The sequence below is a fragment of the Diadema setosum genome, chromosome 3, assembly GCF_964275005.1.
Source record: "Diadema setosum chromosome 3, eeDiaSeto1, whole genome shotgun sequence".
NCBI classification, from domain to species: domain Eukaryota; kingdom Metazoa; phylum Echinodermata; class Echinoidea; order Diadematoida; family Diadematidae; genus Diadema; species Diadema setosum.
Window position 1 is genome coordinate 5925362 of NC_092687.1, and position 22442 is coordinate 5947803.

The 22442-nt window shown below is 41.6% G+C and overlaps 1 protein-coding gene across 1 annotated transcript in view; it reads right to left on the reverse strand.

Moving 5' to 3' along the window:
* The window catches only part of LOC140226687 (uncharacterized), an 86781-nt gene that overhangs the window by 6784 nt on the left and 57555 nt on the right, over window positions 1-22442 (reverse strand). The gene's annotated exons all lie outside the window — the stretch shown is intronic.

Here is a 22442-nt window from a genome sequence, read left to right on the forward strand (position 1 = left end):
AGGCTTCTTGCATTTACGTGTAATAATGCAAAATCATCAGAAGTTGCCTTAGTTTTGTGAAGGAAATCTTCACAGAACAAATGATTACAAAAATTGGAGACATTGACACTGTCGTAGGCACTCAATGCAGCATTAAAATCATTGGTTATCGGATTAAACTTGTTCATGCTCATATGATTCACAGAGAGGGAGCAGAATCTTTCTTCATCAACAATTTCATTTAACTTAAAATATGAGAATAATTACCACAGAAATTGATCATTACTATCGTAGTGATTAAATGGAAACACTTCAGAATTACATGTACAACAGAATAAATTATAACGTAAACAGTTCTGTTTGGAACAATATATACAAGGGTATAACGGATTCGATTTGACAATACCAGGATTTCGCTCAGTAGTAGAAAAAGGTAGCTCACAAAACAAACATTTGTCACATATCCAATCACATGTTTCATTAAAAATGGCGATGCTTGAGGGTGTACATTTCAAATGACACCATGACTTACACGAGACACAGAGGAGTGCGTTTTGATTGTTTCGCACGGAGGTATTACAAACGATACACGAGTATCATCAAGAGTTGTTGCCTTTAGGTGGTCAGATATTCATTGATGTAGATTCCCTTCCATTTCAGCTTCGCTTTGGACTTGTAGACGAGTTGCCTCGCGTTGTACGTGGCGAAGCGGACAATGGCGGCTCTCGGTTTCGGAGGTCGACTTGTTCGCGTGTTGTCGGCTTGTTGTCGAGGTCGCTGTGTAAGTCTATGTCTATGTCTATGTCCTTGGCGTGGAGGTCGATACCCAATTCCTTCTTGGCGAACTGCGAGATGACGGTGTCTGTGCTCTCGTTCTCGTTCTCGGGGAGACCATGGATGACTAAGTAGTTCCGACTATATTGCTCTTGGTCGTCGATTTCCTCGTTGACTTCATCAAGTCTGCGATGAAGTTGTTTTAGCTGGTTGGAAAGAGCCTGAACTTCTTTCTCTTGTCGTTCCATGTCCAAGCGGAGGGACTCGTATACCTGTTGAGTGATATCTTCCAATATGGCTTCTTTCACGGCTTGAATGAGGGCCGCCATGACAGATTGAGAGAGGAGGGCACGCCGTATCTTTTCAGATAGGAGACAATCAAGGTCATTGTCTCCTTTGTCTATTGACTGATTGTCCGTGGTGTCGGTTGGATGACCAGCTGAACTCCCTTCAGGACCGGTGGGAATGGAATCTACCGCAGAGTTGCCGGGGCCAGCTGTGGTCCGATGTCGTGTTTTCTTGCCTTGTCGTGTCACAGGGCATCGTCACCACTTCAAAGTTGTCACAAAATTCAGTTATTTGAACGGAGTTGGTGGTAACAGAGCTTATCCAATGTTTCTTGAGCTCGACATCGTCGACGTCAGGGTGAAAATTATTTCTCAGATGTCATTTCAGCCACGTTGTCAGAGAGAAAACAATAATTTTAGGAGAGCAACAAGCAGTGCATGACCCTGCGATCGATCGACACCCAAAAGAATGGAAAAGGATGGAAATCGGGCAAATTCTGTGACAATTGGGGGCTCGTCCGCTGGAGAGAACTTGGCAGGGATTATTCATACAAGAATCCATTTGAGACGTGATTTGTGTAACCTCCTGTTGTGTGTATAAGATACCACTATGGAATTAGAGAAGTGCATACAATTAGGTAAAGATTGTGGACTGCAAGCTACAGAACTAGTGGAGTTTGCTCGCACTGAAAGAGATAAGTATCTCGAAGAAAAGAGACTAGATGAAAAGTTAGAAAGAGATGAAAGACAGGCGCAGAGGGAATAAATAACCAAGCAAAAGAGGATTGAGTTAGAAATAGCTCAACATAGTAGTGTTAATGAGAAGGGAAAAATAGTGTAAGGAGTAGCCTACCAAGCTTGCCGGCGTTTCGCGCTGACTCTGACGATTTGGACGCTTATCTGTTGCGCTTTGAGAGATATGCAAAACAAATTCAGTGGCCAGAAGAATGGTGGGCTCCTGCATTGGGGAACCTTTTGACCGGGCGCGTTTTGGAGGTTTATTCTCTCTTACCGGCAAATGAAGCTGATGACCATGATAGTCTGAAAGATACACTCTTGCGGCAGTTTGCACTAACTGAGGAAGGCTTTCGCAAACGTTTTCGAGAGGCGCGGCAGAAAATGGGCGAATCACTTGGTCAATTTGCAACGCGCATAACCGGATATGCTACTAGATGGGTAGAGATGTCGGGTACAAGTAAGTCCTATGAAGGGCTACTAGGACTAGCGGTGCGTGAACAGCTGCTCGAAAGTTGTGATCGTGGATTATCTGTATTCATTCGTGAGAGAAACTCACGATCAGTGAAAGAGATGGCAGATATCGCAGATCGGTATCGGGACGCACACGGGCACGGCGGCTCAGGTAAACGCGCACGCGACGATAATAAGTCTCGTAACCAGGGCAACGAGGCAAGCCAAGCAAAGGAAGGGGCACCACGTCACGTGACAGCCAGGGTTGCTTTGTCTGTGGTAAGAAAGGACATTTTGCTTCTGAGCGTCCAGACCATAAAACTGACCAGTCGAAAGTAACTGAGAAGCAGTATGTGCCAAAGTCAAAACAAACGGGGGCAACATGTGTGAGAGGAATGAGTGGCACACCTTCTGTTTAACTGATGTGTGGTCACGAGTTACCCCTTCTTAGCGGTGGGTGTAACGTAGGTACAGACATGCCGACATGTGAAGGCATTTTGAATGGTAAAAGAGTGAAGGTGCTGAGAGACACTGGTTGCAACACCGTAGTGGTGAAACGTCAACTGATAGAGGAATCACAGCTGACTGGTGAGATTCAAACTTGTGTGCTCATAGACGGCGCTGTGAGAAAAGTGCCACTAGCAAAAGTTGAAATCGATTCACCATACTTTGTTTGAACAACACATGCTTTATGTATGGCGAATCCCATGTACGATCTAATCATAGGTAATGTTAGTGGTGCTAGGCAGCCTGGTGATGGGGACATCGGATGGAGCGGAGATGATGCTAGGGAGAAGCCGTCAGCTGACAAGATGACGACCTCTGGTTCAGAGGCAGAGTCCGCGGAAGCAGAGTCTTCGAAAGGGACAACGCAGAACGCCATCACAACGACCTCCGACAGTCGTAATCGTCCCCACATTGACGAGAGTGTGAAACAGCCACAGACACCCCTTCCTTCAACCAATGAAAGTGCAGCAGTAGAGACAAGAGGCATGAAAAAATCCAAGGAACGGCCGTGGAAGAAACTAGGATCAGCAGACCAGCCGACGATCACTGCAACCAGGGAGGAGATTATCAGAGAGCAGGCACGAGATGCTATGTTGGAGAAACTTCGAAAGTTGGCGGAGAAATGTGAGGCTAAGGCTGAAGGGAAAGGAAGTGAGGTCAGATATTTTGTCGTGACAATCTTCTCTTCCGTGAATACAGGTCTCCCTACGTCGAGAGAGAAATAAAAAATATTCACGCAGCTTGTGGTGCCCCAGCCGTATCGCAGTGAAGTACTCCGACTAGCTCATGACTCCCCTTTGGCAGGTCACTTGCAGGCAAAGAAGACTGCTGACCGGATTCCTGCCCACTTCTAATGGCCAGGGATTCAAGCCGATTTCAAGCGTTACTGGGCATCATGCAATTCATGTCAACGCACTACGCCAAAGGGTAAGATAGGGAAAGTACCCCTGACCATCCCCCCTTTGATTGATATATGTTTTCGTAGAGTGGCGGTCGATTTGATCGGACCACTTGAACCGATCACCGTAAGAGGGAATGGATATATCCTGACGACAATCGATTTTGCTTCCAGATACCCAGAGGCGGTAGCGTTACCACGAATCGAAGCAGAACGAGTAGCAGAGGCGTTAGTTGAAGTATTCTCGAGGTTAGGCATTCTTATTGAGATACTGTCTGATAACGGCACTCAATTCGTTTCAGGTGTGATGAAAGAGGCAGCCCAACTCTTGGGAATGAAGCAATTTCTCACGACACCATAACACCCGATGGCTAACGGAGCCTGCGAGAGATTCAACGGCACTTTGAAGCAGATGCTGAGGAGGATGTGCCAGGAACGACCTCGTGATTGGGACCGCTTCCTGCCAGCTCTTCTCTTCGCATATCGAGAGGTGCCTCACGAAAGCCTTGGCTTTTCCTCTTTTGAGCTCATATACGGCAGAATGGTGAGAGGACCCATGACTGTAATGAAAGAGATGTGGACTAAGGAGGTCCCCGCGGAGGAAACGAAGACTACTTACCAGTACGTCATCAACCTCTAGAACCGACTCGAACATACGTGTGAACTCGCCAAAGAGAAGCTGTCGTAAGCATCGAGAAAGTACAAGAAACACTTCGACGTGAAGACGAAAGAGAGACGCTTCGAATGCGGCGACAAAGTGCTACTCCTGTTACGACGAGGAATAAACTGCAAATGCAATGGCGATGTCCATTCGAAGTCGTGCAGCGAATCGCCAGAGACGATTACCGACTGCTTGTGAACGGTAAGGAAAGGACGTACCACGCCAATCTCATGAAATGGTACATTGTGAGAGAAGTCGCGAAAGTCAACGATGTCGAGAGCGAACACCAGGGACAACTGGAGGTGAACTACGTCAGCGTCGTGGACGACCAGGTAGATGATGACGGATCGGTGCCCATCTCATCTCCCTCCATCGAAGCGTCGGAAAGCGTGCATGACGTGAAGTGCAGTGACGAGCTAGACGAGGTGAAGGTGAAGGAGATAAAATCCCTCTTGCTGGAGTTCTCGGACGTCATGACCGATGTCCCGGGACGGACCGACATCATCGGGCACGACATCGAAAACTTATTCTCGAAACGCTTCTCGAAAACTGCTTAAACGCGAGCGCGTGTACCCAATCGCTGAGCGCGAGTGTCTAGCTCTTGCGTGGGTGGTCAAAAAGTTATCGTACTTCTTGTATGGCCGAGCATTCCAGCTGCAAACTGAACCACTATCCGCTTGCTCATCTAACACACGCGCGAATGCAAAATCCAAGATTAATGCGCTGGGCGCTTGCACTGCAGGCATATCAGTATCGTGTACAGGTAATCAAGGGGTCAGAGAATGTTGGGCCTGATTACCTCAGCAGATGCCCTATTGAGTAGAAATATAGGTGTACACAGCCCATGTTATCTCTACTATATGTAAGTTTAATCACAACGTAATTTTGCAATGAGTGTATTGTTATTGTTATATATAAACATTGTATGTTAGGAGGTATATTGGAAAGCTATAGTATTACACACATTATGTATGATGAGTATGAGGTAAGACATGCAGTTGACTCATACATCTCTTGAATTATTTGACAACTCTGAATCAGACACCCCGGTAAATACCGTGCATAAGAAGGTTTTGCACTCCATTTTATTTTGTAACAACAGCTAATGCACACAATAAGTGTTTAACGCAGGTATCACAATATTCTCCAATGTTATACTGGCCAACAAAGAGAGTCTGTTGAAATTGTGCCGATAGTGTCAATTTTGTATTGTGCGGTGCGAAAAGGTAATTCTGTTATTGAATTGTGGCTGGTATAATAATGCAAAAGAGTGTTAAAAGAGATATGATGTATGTTTTATGTTATTGATTGAGTAAATGAGGTTGTATAGTATACTATGGAGTTTGTTGGTTTAATAGAATACACATACAAACTGTCTCCTTGCACAGCAGCAGATAGTTGGAACAGTAGTCTGTAATGTATCACGACGAGTGAAGTTATGAAGCAGTGAATTGCTATAAGGAGTATAATGTTTTTGATTTAGAAGAGTAATGGTGAGAAAGTACTTACCTGCTAGAGACATTGGATTTTTTTTTTTTCAGAGCGACTGTCATCTTAAATGGGGGGTTATTTGTCACGAGTGGAGTGACAGACGCTCTCCTCCACTGAGGTAAATAGCATGGAATTTGAAAATAAGCACTTAAGTATGTAAATTGATGCAATAGATGTCAAATGTCAATTGATGTCAATAGAAGACATTCCAGGCCGCTCTCGGTAGAGCCACGGTAGTGCTATGTGTGGCAAGGAGCGCGGTCGTGATTTGGCAAAAAGGTGTATGTCTGCCGTTTTACAGCGACTACAAAGCCGAGAAAATCGACTTTAAAGTTTTGGCAGTTTCCTTGAGCGTAGAAGCCACCTAAACTGTGCAACACTCAGGGATTCAATTTCATGATTTAGTATACACTTCAAATTTCATTTCCTGATAATTTTCTTGCATCTAACTTTAAAGAATACTTCAGAATCAGCACTTTTAGCATGTTTAGAGACATACACCTTTTTGCCAAATCACGTTTACAGGGACTGCGACCCACGCTATTTTGGCAAAAAGGTGTATCTTCACATACACCGTAAGAAATCATACATTTAACCTGGCAAAAAGGTGTATGTATAGAGATACACCTTTTTGCCAAATCACGTTTACAGGGACTGAGACCCACGCTATTTTGGCAAAAAGGTGTATCTTCACATACACCGTAAGAAATCATGCATTTGACTTGGCAAAAAGGTGTATGCATAGAGATACACCTTTTTGCCAAATCACGTTTACAGGGACTGCAACCCACGCTATTTTGGCAAAAAGGTGTATCTTCTCATACACCGTGAGAAATCGTGCATTTAACTTGGCAAAAAGGTGTATGTATAGAGATACACCTTTTTGCCAAATTAAACGATAACAAAATATACCAGAGATTTTGTAGGGAGAAGGGTGTATGTGAGACCATTTCTAATCAAATGTTAACTCTTGACAATCTTTACTTCATTATTACAAAAAGATTTTAAAAAATAACAATAAAGAAAACTATCAGGATGCACAACTTGTTCATCAAACATAGAAAAATGTGCGCAAATTACAACTCACCCTAGAGTCTAAATATTAACAAAACATGGTCTCATGGATATGCATGGTTAAGGACTACAGCTGAAGAATTTTTCTTCTTCCTTCTCCTCCCTTTTTTCAAAAACTTCTACTTCCAATGAGATGAATCATTATATTTTTAGCTTTGTGCCCCTTTTTTCGACAAAAGGTTCGTTTGTTTTCTCTACTGAATGCTTTAGCAAACAAAGAGGCAGTTGTTTGCACATCATGTATCTGTTCTTAAAAACGCAGTTATCATGCTGCTCCCAATTTTTGCAATAAATTCAATAAATGTGAAAATTCAGGTAGGATCATTTAACTGTTTGCATCCACTGAGCACTTTTAGCAGTACATCCAAGTATCATTTCCAAAGACAGGGACATATCTTTCTCTAGACCTTTGTGTGTAACTGCCACTAAATGTCTGTTAGGTAACAGCCCCATTCGCATAGCGTAATGGGTAGCCGATCTTACAGTCACACAACACACCATTACACTATGTACAGGCTTCTACATGCACTGCACAGCACGGACAGTGCAGGGATCACTGTCATTTTGAAGCGTAGAGAACTCTCATCCCACAGCCACACTTGCCGGAAAAGCTGTCATTTCAACATACTAGATTTTACGAATCTGCGCATCTAATGGCATAGAAGTGGCCATAGAAGTCTAGGACAAACGTTAGATCTGAACTTCTAGATATTAGGTTCTATCTACTCACCGACTAGCAACAAGGAGAAACTCCTGCAGTGCAACGGGCTGCCAGTTTGAGTCAGGAGCATGGCCCGCCACCGCACCGACCGGTGAAACGGTACACATACATGCCAGCAGCACGTATAACAGAGTATATAATATACACAGAGTATAAAAGATACACCTTTCTGCCTTATCATACTTCGCAACTATAATTCATGATTCATTCGGCAGATGGATGTATCTAAAGATACACCTATCTGCCAAATCTTTAAGCTCTCCCCAGCGTGCACGGTTAGAGGTGTATCTAGAGATACACCCTTTTGCCAAATCATGTAGTTCTCTATCCTGGTACGTCATTGTACGTCAAGGGTGTATGTAAAGATACACCCTTTTGCCTAATCAAAAGCAGGAAAATTGATAAAATAATACAGAGATAGCCCCAAGTATCTCGGAAACAAAGGATCGATGACTTACGAAAGTTGGTCACATGAAAATTTCGGCATCGAAAACCCCCCAAATGGTAAAAACCAAAAACATGATATTTTTCAGACATACACCTTTTTGCCAAATCACGACCGAGCGGCAGTGTGACATCAGGCCTTGAAGGGGATATCACGCTGCGGTGCTGTCTCCGTGACACATTGTATGAGAATGGGCACTCGCTAACGGTGACAGGGCCCGCCACCCCAGTCAGTATTAACTAGAGATAGCCGCAGATAGTGGTAAGTGCATTAATTCTGTAATTTTTATGCCTCCCGCCGCCAACGAAGTGGCCAGAGGCATTATGTTTTCGGGTCCTCCGTTCGTCCGTCCGAACGTCCGTCCGTACATCTGTACGTCCGTCCCGTTTTACAGCAAACTTGGTATGAGGGCATATCCTGGGGGATGATACTTTGTTTGGATTTTAGGGTCACGGGGTCAAAGGTCAAAGGTCACAAGTTATTTTGTGAAAAAAAAGGTTGAAATTTCATGTTTTTCTCCATATCTCGCAAATGGTTCAAGGTATTTTCATGGAACTTAGTATATATGTATGTACCGATAGGCAGTGATTATCTAGGGAAGTTGAGGGTCATGGGTCAAAGTTCAGGGGGTCAAAGGCCAAAGTCAACTCCTCAAAATATCACTACTTTCTTTATATATATGCAATGCCTGAATATTTTTTTTTAACTTGATGTATGCATGTATTACCCAATATATGTGATCGGCTACAGCAAAGTGATCCTAAAGTCGGGCGAGGTCGATTATTTGAAAATTGCATGATGTAATCCCCTAATCTTTCTGGTTTAAATTGATATATAACACATTTTATAAAAATAATCGGCTGCGGAGATATCGATGTTTAAAAGAAAGCATGTCGAGACGCCTGGAAAATCACTGTTTCGAGAAAAGAGCCCTAAAAGTCTTCCTTTCGACGCAATCGCGATCAAGGGACACGCAAGTCAGTTTTCACCTCTGGACAATAGAAGGTAAGCCCTAGCAACCCCCGAAGAGTTCATTCAAGCACATCAGCGTAGGCGGTCTCCTGACCAACCAATCAATGACCAGGATGTGAGAAGCTGCTGAGCATAGCGCATCCCGCCCGCCCGCACTAGTCGACTGGGCAGTGTGCGAGCTTCACGCTTCGGTTAGCAGCAAGCAGCAAACTGACCAATAAGATCACTCTGGTCGTTGTTAGGGGCGGAACCTATCTGTGGCGCTAAATCCAAATTTTCGAACCAGTTTCTGCTTCGTTGAAACGCCAAAAAACATGGCTCAGAAAAACGCTATTTTCTATCTTTCCTTTGATCATTTTGCTTCAAAATTTCGACAGATGATAGAAGACATATTAGACTCCAATAATATTTCAAAATCAGAAAATCGTAAATTTGACCAATTTTAATGCTCTGACTTTAACTCTTTATGTGCCACGTTCGCACGTCCGACTCAGTCGACGGTGTGCCAACTTCGCATATTCTGCTTAACAAACAAAGCCGCCAAAACCGATCGATAAATCACTAATCGCTGCTAATCCGGCGGCACAATGAAAGCGTTTCTCGTGTTTTTGTTCCTCTCATATACGGCTTGCATTCTGTGTGGTGATTGACTATCAAGCGGTGTTCCCAACTAGATTTGCTCGAACATTCTAAGTTTTTATCACGGTTTTATGTGCAGAAGTCATGCCTTTACAGTAATGTAGCAACTGGTCATTCAAAAGGAAAATTTTAAATAGATTCGTCATACAATTTATATCGAAACAAAGCTTGGCATTCCTCTTTAACTTTGCCTACTATTATGCCCATCTTAGCAGAAATTTGTAGAAGTTATACAAATTGGAAAAATATAATTCTTTCTCAAAGCATGACTACCTTCCTGTCTCAGAATAACGTGGCACACAGGGGGTTTCCACCATGGCACGTAAAGAGTTAAACTCGATTTTCACGGCTTCGGACGTGCGCGACTTTAGGGTCACATATATTCTGTGGGAAGTTTCTTGCCAAATGGTCAAAGGTAAAAAGGTCAAAGGTCAAGTGAAAGTGCTAAATTTTGCTTTTTCCTCCATATCTCGAAAGTAACTCAAGGTATCATCATGAAACTTACATATTTAGGCATGTTTTACCTTACAGTGATTCTCTTTGGAACCGTGAAGTCAAAGGTCAAAGGCCAGGTTTAGATAATACTATTTTACCATTTGATACTGTCTTGTTCTCAATACCTTGAGAATTACTCAATGCATAAACTTATAAAAGGGTCAAAAGTCAAGTAAAAATCATCAGTTCCCCCAAATACCTGCACTCTGACGTTTTAATCATTCATCCAATTGAACCTAGTTCTAGGAAAGTGAACATTCAGCACATTTGTGGCAAACCTTATTCTAAGATCTTTCTTGTTGGTGACTTTAATTGTAACATGCTAACAAAAAATCCTCTTTCAAAGAAAGTCAACGAACTTTGTAACTCTTTACAATTCTCCCAGCTAATTGATGTTCCCACCCGCGTAACTCCAACCAGTTCATCCTTAATAGATCTTATCCTAGCCACGGATTCAATGGGTTCTTTGAATTCTGGAGTTCAGTCAGTGTGATTTAGTGAGCACTCTCTTGTGTATGTAACTATGAAAGCGTCCATTCCCAAGTACACGCCCAAAATCTCTACCTTTCGCTCTTTCAGACGTTTTGACAAGAGCCTCTTCTTACAAGATTTGGCAGCAATCAATTGGGATTGCTTTTTTTCAGAGTCGCAGGACGTTGACGAAATGTGGGGCAAGTTCGAATCGAACTTTGTTACACTAAGTAACAAACATGCTCCCTTCACTACGGTACGAAAGAAACAGAATGGATCTCCGTGGATTAACGATGATTATATACATTTAGCAAGAGAAAGAAATTATAATAAAAATAATTTTTTTTTTTCAAACGAGAAATGTTTTATATTGGGAGAGATTTATATATTTTAGGAATAAAGCAAATAAGTTATATAAAAAAACTTCGCAGGAAATATTATAAAGAACAATTTGAACAGACAAATGATATGGGTAGAACATGGAAATTGATGAAAAAATTATTACCAAATAAAACCTCATCAGCTTCTGATCAGAAAGTCATTATTGATGGAGAACATTGTCATGATAAAGATAGAATAGCTGATGAATTAAATAAAATGTTTAATAATGTTGGTATGAATATGTGTAATAACGATAATTTTGCTATTAATGATATGCATACATTGCAACCAACTGTAAGTATGTTTAAATTTACTGATATCAGTGTACAGTTTGTTGAAAAGGAATTGATTTGTATTGATTGTTCAAAGGCCGGTGGCCTAAATGATTTGCATCCTAAACTACTCAAGATTGCCGCACCTTTCATTGCTGGCCCACTGACCGTCCTTTTTTAATCGATCGCTTTCATCAGGGGCCCGTTGCATAAAACTTCAACCGGATTTTTTTCCGGTTGAAATCACAAAATTCCGGTTGGAAGCTCCCAACCAGAGTTTTTATGCAACGGATTTTACATTCTTAGATTAGCAACCTTAAAAAACTCAGGTTGGGCAAATCCCAACCTGAATTTTCTAAGGTTGCTAAAAAAGTTTTATGCAAAGGGACCCAGAAAAATTTCCCAGTGACTTTAAAGTTGCTAAAATAATACCTATTCCAAAAAAAGGACAATCATCAGAACTTTCAAATTTTCGACCAATCTCGCTGTTACCATTAATATCGAAAATATTAGAGAAAGCTATTCATGAACAAATTTACAAATATTTAATCGACAATTCTTTATTATCTGAACGGCAGTCCGGTTTTCGGCCTAAGCATTCAACCTCAACATGTCTGACAGACATTAGTGACTTTATTTTAGACAATATGGATGCTGGCTACGTCACAGGGGCAATTTTTTAGATCTGAAAAAAGCCTTCGATATTATATCTCATTCTTTTTTTATTACAGAAATTGTCTTTCTATGGTATTCAGGATATGTAGCTAGAATGGTTTACATCATACCTGACCGACAGAACTCAATGTGTATTTTATGATGGAGCACTGAGCAGTTTTCTCAAAGTTAAATCAGGCGTACCACAAGGGTCAATACTTGGACCGCTTCTGTTTTGTTTGAATATAAATGACTTGTGCAACATTGATTATAATCAATCAAAAGTGTCTTTATACGCAGATGATACGGCCATTTTTGTGAAAGGGAAAAATGCAAATGCTGTTCAAATTAGGGCCTACATTACAGAATAATTTTGATTTGATGTGTAATTGGTTTAATATAAACAAAATACAAGTTAATGTTAATAAGACTAAATTGATGCTGTTTGGATCAAAGAAACGATTTAATAAATGTCAACTTAGTATTTGTTACCAAGGTCAATATTTAGAGCGCGTGTCTGGTCTAAAATACTTAGGTGTATATTTTGACGAAAACCTTAACTGGTTACCACATATTTCCCAAATCATAAGCAAAATCTCTCGAGCTATATCATGTATAAGGAGGATCCGAAAATTCTTACCCAAATATATGTTGATACAGTTATATTATTCCCTAATCTTATCTCACATAGATTACTGTGCAGTGGTATGGGGGAATTGCACGAAAGGTAATATATTAAAGTTACAAAGGCTTCAAAACAAATACGCAAGACTGATTCTGAAAGCTGATTATACTACTCCAAAAGCTGTTTTACTAAACTCATTGAAATGGCAGTCTGTAGATGGGAGATTAAAATACCAGTATTGTGTTACAGTTTTTAAAATCTTGAACGATTTAGCCCCTCCGTACTTAAACCCTTTAGTCGAAAGACGCCCTGTGTTGTATTATACCAGACACGCCCTCAATAGTCCACTATTCATTCCGCACCCGCGTACTGACTATAAGAAACGCTCCTTTTCGTACATAGCATGCTCTTTATACAACAATCTACCAAGTACTGTACAAACGTGTCCATCACTGTCAACATTCAAAAGGCAGATTAGATTGATGTTTTAGTAAGTTTATTTGGCAGTAGTGTACATTTTAACATGTTAATGAAACGCATTATTTGTTATTATGGATCTTCTAAAGACAGATGTGTCTGTGTCCGTATGCATGTGTGTGTGTGTGTGTGCGTCTGCGTGTCTGTGTGTCTGCGTGTGTGCATAATGTGCATGCGCGCATGAGTATATGCGCTTGTGTGTATATGTAAGGTTTTGACTATGTCTATTTCCTTAATCTTTTGTATTTTGAATTGTCATTTGTTGTATTATCTTCTATTTCCCTGTATAATTTTTATCATAATGTGCAAAATGAATCTGTACAATTACAGGGCTCTCTTGAAAAGCAGGCCTCTGGCTTGAATGAGACTTGCCCTATATTTTTAAAGAAAACGTGAATAAATAAATAAATAAATAAATAAAATAATTCCACTTCAAGATAAATGTCATAAAATTCTAAGAGCCAGAAAGCCACTGAACAGAAAGAATAGGGCGGTGAGTTGGCTCAGTCGGTAGCGCGTCTGCCTCACGATCACGCGGCCCGGGTTCGAACCCGAGTCTGGACTGAGCAATGTTGTGTGTAAACATACCGTCCCCTCTAGCAAGAGGCAAAACACTCTGTCCCTCGGATAGGACATAAAATGGAGGTCCCGTGTATGAAAGAGTCACAGCTCATGCACGTAAAAGATCCCGCTTCATTCATTCATCGAAAAGAGCAGGGTGTCTAACCCGGTGAAGTGGTCCCACCCCACATCCAACTGGACCCCATGGAAGACCAGCTTAGTGTAGCTGAATATGGGCTATCCAGCCATCTTCACAGATGGTAAATGAACAACAACAAAGAATATATGTTCGTTGTTTCTTTTTTATAATTTGCTGTAAACATAGTAAAACCAATAGTCAGTTAAAGACAATTGCCTGCCAACAGTTCTCAGAGGTTACGAAAATTCCTTTGTTCCGTTTATTTCCATACAAAAGGATGGAAATCGGGCAAATTCTGTGACACCGAGCTTTTGTTGCATAACTTTCACTGTAGCATTAATGTGGTGTTTAAAGCTCAACGTTTCGTCAATAACAACACCAAGACATTTGCTTTGTTCTACACAATCCCATTCTATATGATCTATTCTAACTTTCAATTTGTTCCTTTGTAACGTATTTAATATTTGCCGGGAATCTATCAACATTACCTTTGTTTTTTGCGTATTCAATACTAACTTGTTTTTTGTCGTCCATTGATTCACCTCCTCCACAGATTGATTTAATTTGTTCTCTATTGATTCAACAGTCGACCCACTAACAAACAGTGTAGCATCATCTACAAGCATATACATGTTACCGGTTTTAACACTTGATGGCAAATCATTGATATATACTGTGAACAGGAGGGGGCCTACGACCGAGCCTTGCGGCAGCCCGGCTGAGATCGATGTAGAATTTGAATGTTTACCTTCAACCACAGTGTATTGACGCCGATTACATAAATAAGAATCAAACAATTTCAGTGCATTATTTGAGCAACCACATGCTTTAAGCTTTCTTAACAGACTACTATGATTTACAGAATTGAATGCTTTCCGCGTATCTATAAATGATGATCCACACATTTTTACCCTTGTCAACTTCAGCGGCCAAGTCATCGACCATACACAATAGGGCGCTTGCGCATGAGTGTGCAGGGCGGAATCCAAATGCTTCTCGCTGAAGTAAGCAGTATCCGATAAGTAGGAATAAACATGATTTTATACACATTTCTCCAACATCTTGGAAACAATAGAGAGCAGTGATATGGGCCGGTAGTTCTCAACATTAGAGCGATCACCAGCTTTGAAAATAGGACAAATCTTCGCCATCCGCCATGCTTTTGGCAGAAAACCTTTTCTCAATGAGAGATTTGAAATAAATACAAGACTTTCAAGTACATTGGTGGCGTTTTTGATTAATTTCAGAAATGTTACCGATATATCATCGGGGCCAGTTGCCCTCTGTACAGATAATCCATCAATTTCTCTGGCTGCAAATTCAAGTGTCACACCTGCTGGGTAATTTAAAAAAGTTGAAGAGTCTCAAAACGGTGATTGTCATTTGCTTCGTCGTATGAGTCGTTACTTCCAATCAACGTCTCATTTTCAATTGACGTAGAGTGCAATAATTCGTTTAGACTTTTTGATGCTCCCCGATAACTGTTTACTTGTGAACCACAGTGTGTTCGAACTTCCTGTATTTTTTACTCAAAAGACCCTGTACATATTTATGTTTCGAGGCTCGAATCCTCTGTGTTATTATATTCTTTATTTTACGATATTCATTCCATAAACTTGAATGGCCTTGCTGTAGGGCCTTTTTATGATAAAAGTCCCTGGTGTGCATCAATTCAATTATATCTCCTGTCACCCAGGGGCATGGCCTCTTTCTTATTCGTTTGGATTTTAATGGGGCGTGTTTGTTGACCACACTCATTAATAATTTACACCATTTCCCCCAGGCTTCATCTACATCAGTTTCGGAACATATTTCCGCAAAAGGCAATCGTAGGAGATCATTTACAAAATTTTCTTCAGTAAGATTTTTGAAAATTCTAAACCGCACAGTATTTTTTGGGGTGTCAAAAAATGTGTTACCAATAATGGTAAAAGTTAAAAAGTGATTGCTGATATGGGTTTTCACAACACCCGACACGTAGTGATCGTCTGGGCAAGTAGTATACATATGTAACCCGCGACAACGGTTTCAGGCAAAAGTCGCAAGAGCAAATTCTCTCCTAGGCGGGGTACAAAGATTTTGACCATTATTTTCATCGATTTAGGTTTTTTACAGAAATCGAATCTTTGATATGTTTTCTAAATCTACACTAAACTTCACAGCATAGGACTAAGTTTTTCCTATCGAAAATGGAATTTTAAGCACCCTACGTTGGATCGCTCTCGTCAGTTTCGAGCTTTAATATTTCGAACGCCGCGCCAGTATACCCAGTGTTGCTACGGCGCAGGGTCTCCCATGCGATTGGCTGGTGCGTCGCATACATTTACATAATTCGGCTTTCGGTGACACCAGTTGCAGGGTTTGGGGAATGCGTTGTCCACGCGTGCACGATTACATGCTCCATTGTTCTTGCTATAGTGGTTTATTTACGCTCGCTCTCGTTTTGCCTTCTCTCCAAACTACTCTACTGCAATGTTCGACAACGGAAGTGAAACAAAAACCATGTAGCATGACATATTCGTGTGAAAAGAAAACTATATATACTCAAATTAGTCTACTAGAACATGTAGTAAAAATTATGACAGCAGACTGACTCAATGGAAGGTAGATGAGAGGAAAGGAGCGATCACTTATGACTAATTACATTCAAATACTATACACGTCAAGATAGCACCAAACTAACGAGTCGTGTTTGTTTGTTTGTTTTAATTTAATTAGCACCAACGAACAAAGCAACATATGCATATTTTGTAAAAGCAAAACAAACAGGAAGCGTGACCCTTGCCAGCACTAGCAATTTTCTGCCTTCAAAGAGTCGCCACTGATAAAGACAAATCAACCACAATGAAAATGCGATTTGTGAATGTGTGGATTCGCCACCGCTCCTGTTATATGCACATGGTCATGGCGTGTGGATGCCATTACGTAATGCGTGCACCATACACATGTACATGTACACCATACATGCAATTATCGTATTCGCCATTTTGAAAGACGTACTGTAAACAAACCCGAGCGATACGCATTGTTTTTCGGTTCTATACGCTGAGCTCCGAGGAACATGAGGAAGGTGCCCGGGAAATTTGACTCTCTCAGTACGCCAATCAGAAGGCGATGTGGTTGCTAGAGGCGGAGCTTAACATCGATTGGCACCATCGTACGGATGGGTGATTCTTCCCTCGCATCGCCGCTCGGACATTGTCTTTGAGAAAGAGGTGAATCTTCAAAAGCTGTTTTCTCGCAATTTTGTCAGGCTTTAAAAATGCATTTTATTTCTCTTTCTATGCCCACTTATGGTGCCGAAGAATACAAGTGTTTTATATCAATGCAAAGCTTAAGAAATGGGCAATGTGATTCAGTGAAAAAAATGAATTTTTCAAAATTCCCGACTTTTGCCTGAAATCGTTGTCGCCGGTCACTATGATCAATAAGAGTATTGGAGTTCTGGGTTACACGAGTAGGAGAAGTTATAAGCTGTGTTGGAAATGCCCCTTGCATAACTGACAACAATGTCTCCAATGATTAATATTTCACCATCATAATCTATTGCCTTATCAAGCATAACACCCAGAATATCGAAAAAGTCAACTGAACAATTGGGTGGGCGATAGAGAACACATAATGAGTAACGATTTGAAGTGTCGCAGTTTAACTTTGATCAATAAAGCTTCTAACTCACATTTAATGTCAAGTAACTGATGGTAAACAATGTTTTTCCTGACGTATAACATAACACAACCGCCATGCCGGGTTCTGTCTTTCCTGATAAGATCAAATTCGTCTAGTTGTAGTTCACGATCACTCACAGTATCGTCACAATGAGTTTCGCTGAATCCAATAATGTCAAAAGGTGTATTTTTTAACAAGTACTTTATTTCATCTAACTTACAAGGAATGGAGTTAGTATTTAAATGACAAATTCGAAGACCACATTTTGATATGATTGGTATCTTTCCTTCCTCATCGAGATCGATGTACGGAAATGCAGCTAACGATTCCTCGGGTTCACAACCATTCGCGCCGTTGCTAGCGAGTGCATCCAGTCCCGAGGGAAGACTCGTCCTCTAGGTCTCCGACGTCGATGATTGGACCATCGGTGATCCTGAAAAGGCTCGTCGTCGGTGAAACTTCGAGAGTCGCGACGAAGATGGCGTATGCTATTTTGTGCGAAGACGATTACGCTGCTGTCATTCAAGTAAGCACCGTCCATGGCGAGATGAAGATTAGGATCAATGCAGCTCTTGTCAATCACATTTCAACCGCGATCATTGACTAGTAGTTTGATGTGGGCGTTGACGCCACGTCGATGTATGATTGTTGACAGTGTTACAGTATTCACGTTCGTTTTGGTAACGATCTCCTCGGACAAAGACGACAATTTGGCGACTATTTCATCCTCGTCATCGCTCTTCATGTTGTTTGTTCCGAGGTGAAGAATAGTTTCTGAGGGTTCATCATTTGTAGCCAGCTCATGAATGGCTTCACACGCGTCCTCTATTTTGGCACCACGGAGTGTTTAACACTTGAGTTTCACTCGTCTAGACAGTTTGTTAGGTTGAATGTGCCTTTATACCATAGAGTCGCCTATTAAAAGGACGTCGGCTTTGTTTGGTCCGTCGGCGTTTATAGTTTGTGGGCACTCTTGCACAGTAGCACTTGAATGAGTTGCGAATAATTCCTGTTGCTTTCTTCGATAGTCGTTAATCTGGTGCGTCAGATTATCAATAGTCGGGCAAGCTGCAGCATCATTATCGACGTTCGTGTTTGTAGCTTGACTCAATGACGCATTTGCTTCCTTGACCGAGTTTACAGGGTCCACGGTTGCAATAAGAGAGTCGATAGCCCCAGCTATTGATGCAGCAGCGCTGCAACCTGCTTCTTCAAAAGAGGAAGTTGAGGGCCAATAGCACCACATTTGCATGTGTTTGCTACCTTTTGTTGTGGAGTATACTTGGGTGACCCGCACCTCGCCATAGTTAATATTTATGCATATTTCAATCACAATTCGTTATTGAAATTCTATGAAATCTCAATTACATATTTGAAAATGCTGAAGATTCCAATGAAACCACAAATTCACTGTTCGATATCGGAAAATTGCAGGTATCGTCCTCAAACGCGAACGATGCAAACAAGTTGCGCGCTGAGGAAGGGGCCCGCAACTCGCCACACGCGCTCCTATAGACAAAGCACGGAAAAGACGTGTGCGGGTGACCGTGATGCTCCCATAGACAAGCACGTAAAAGATGCTTGCGGACACTTATACATTGTAACACGTAATCCCAGTATAGTTTCAACACAGTTTGATTGTTTGTGGTAACCCTGCCAAGTTTCAAGCTTTTTAAGGGATACTAAACACAGTCCCGGGCATACATTTTTGTTCAGTGCGCTTATAACAATTTCAAGCGGGGTGGCGGTATTCGGGCCCCTGGCGAGGTGCGGGCATCTCACTATAATTTCGCTTTGTTCGCTCTTGTCGTTGTTGCTGGTTAAGATTTAATGGCGGCATACATCTTCGCGTAGCGAGGGATACATTGTACAAAGTTCACTGGTTAATGTATCACAGTCTTCTCCCTCTGATCCAATTTTAGCATTTTTGACGGCAGTAACGAGGCTGTTTTTTGTCACGTATTTGGTAGTTTGTACTTCAATGTGTCTGTTCCAGGTTCTCCAACACAGCCGTTGGTTTTCATGGCAGCCATTGGTGGCAATGGTGCAGAAGTAAGTTAAAACACAAAGTGAAAGGGAATTCAGGGAGAATTCCAAAATGCAATGTCAACACAATATATGATGTACTCACATAGTCAGAAGTAGTTCGGTGAGAAATACGATACTTGTCGTTTTGTTAGAAAACTTGAAAAGTATGGAATATTCTGACGTATTGAATGCCTACTCCGGTGTCGCTATAGATACCCCGCGCGGTTACACGGCCGGGACTAGTCCGTGTGTTGACTGGACAAACGCGAAACGATCGACTTGCCCACTTTCCATCACAGGTTGGCAAAATGGTGTAAATTTTGCAGAACCAGAAGGGTTTTCGTCCGATGTGTTTAGTCAAAAACACATATGCAGCTGTCCAGTCATTTTCAAGTCATTTTCAAGTCAGCTTTCCAAGTCTCCTGCGGTGTTATAGCTTCGTACCTAGTGCTCAGAAATTTCCATCAACAAGAATGGAGAAGACAAATGCCGCTGGTAAAAGAAAAAAGAATAAAAAAAAAAAGAAAAAAAATCAGAAAAAGAAAAAAAAAAGAAAAAAAAAGAGAATCGTATGGTAGACGTGCGCGTCGCGTCAGGTGCGGACCAACTGCGGAGAGCTCTGGGGAGTAAATTTATTTCCCCGCAAGTCAAGCCGCAAAACTTCCCCAGATTCGGTATGGCAAGGCATGAATGACAATTGCAAACACTCTTGTTCGACCCCTGAAAATCTTCTACGTGCTGGAAACTACCTCCTCGCCGAAAGCCCGCGTAGTTTGCCCGGAACGATGTGACACGGTTCGCACCTGACAGTATCTAGCGCGTATCTCGCCTGAGGTTGCCCGGAGGTGCTCATGCAAGTCCGAGTTAACCGCGGCCAAGTTTTGGGCATGACCAAAACTTTTTTTCCGGGTGAGTCGCGGGAATGCCCCGAGAGGTCCATGCAGAACGCCAGTAGGAGGCCCTTAGCAGCAGCCCTTCCCAGGCAACTCCAACGCAGGTTCTTCGCAATTCCGTATGCAGCCAAGATAATGGAATTCTGTCGGATTTCAGCCATTCCATCAGAGGAATTCCTTGACTGAGTTGTCAGCCCCCACGCGACTGGTACAAAGGTCACACAGTATACTCGCAAGTCCCTATCTAAGTAGAAAGCGTCTGGCAAGTAAGGCACATGCGCTCACTCGCTCAAATCCTTTTCCGTCCTCAGGAATGTCCGGTATGCTAGAAAATCCCTTCACGTAACAAGCCCGAGTAGCTTGCCCGGAAAGGTGTGACAGGGCCTAAACACTGTTGCTGGTTTAAAAAAAAAATATATATATATGCGTGCGCACCTCCGGGCGACTACGGTTGAGATACGTATTAGGTACTGTCATGTGCGGATCATCTCCGGGGACCTCCGGGTAGTCGATATTGTTCTTTGCAAGTCGCACGCAAAACTTGCCCGGAAAGGTGTGAATAGCATGGGTGTGTCAATTTCAGCGGTGACGCGGGCTAGACGAGTGAGAGAGACCGAGAGAAAATACATACGAGGGAGGTACCCTCCCTAAATGTTTTCTGTCTTTGTTCATTTTTCACTGCAGTCATATTCTTCCATCAGTCTTAACTACAACTACGTCCATACCACTATTCTATGTCCCAGAATAAGTTTGGCATGCTTTATGCATGAGCGAATAATTTCCACACGCCGTAAATACTTTGTCAGTCGTTAATTGATTTTAGCACAAACGAACTGCCATATGCACACCGCTAATACATACGTAATACAAACAAACACCAATAAACACTCAAACAAATACTCATAAAGCAAATAAACTAACTCAATACTTTTTTTCTGGATTTTTCTTTGATATTTATTGATTTCATTCAAAACATTCATAAATCGACCCATTCTTGGTGTAACATGAACAAAAAGTTACAAAGAGCAATTCGAAACAAAAACAAATCCTTTTGTTAATTTATACTACAAATAATCTCACTTCAACATACATATACCAACCCTACTAACAATTTCTTCACGAGAAAGTTTTGACATGTAGGGCCCTACCAAACCTATATCCCTTGAATATATTGGTTTGGATCATGCAACATCTTCTTACTTACAAGGGCATATATATAAAAACACACAAATACATTATAAAAATACCCTATACGTAGAGGCTTGTTTATCCGAAAATGAAAAAGGGTTAGTTAATCCGAACGTTTGTGGCGTTATTCCGAAGGTTCGTTGATCCAAAAATGATCTTCGGAATAACGAATCTTCGGAATAAAGAAACTTCGGACTAAAGAGCCTTCAAAATAACGAACTTTTGCAATAACTAATGTAACCCCCTTCCCACATACACACACCCGAACCGATACCACCTTCCCTCCTGATGAAACGACTTCCCAATATTGATACATAAGACATAATGGATCGTATGCATAAAAGCAGCATCCGCCCGCACGCAAGCACCACTCCGTACTCATTTCATTAAATTCATATCCAAAGCCGCCAAACAAACTCATCAAAGTCAAAGCTGCTGATAAAATCAATATCAACGTTTATGTCAGCAACAGCTTACTAGGTATCCCTCCCCACGCGCAACTAAAAAACACATACGCAAAAAGCTGACATAATAAACACATTCTTCTATCAAACACATACGCAAAAAGCTGATATAATAAACACATTCTTCCATCAAACACACACACACACACACACACGCACATGGTGAGGTTTCCTTGAAACATCACCATGACTTTTTACATGGCATGTTTGCATGGATGTAGCCATGTAAGTTATGTGTTAGTATTTCAATGACTATGTCCAGAAATGATTAAGGGTCCATAGCGAACCTTCGGGATAACGAGCTTTGTTTCATTTTCGGATGAACGAACCTTCAGAAAAACGAACCTTATTTCACTTCCGGATTAATGAAACTTCGGAATAACAAACCTCATCACATTTTCGGATTAACGAACCTTTGGAATAACGAAACTTCGCAATAAAGAACCTTCGGAATAACGACCAATTGGACTAAAGAAATTCAGATTAACG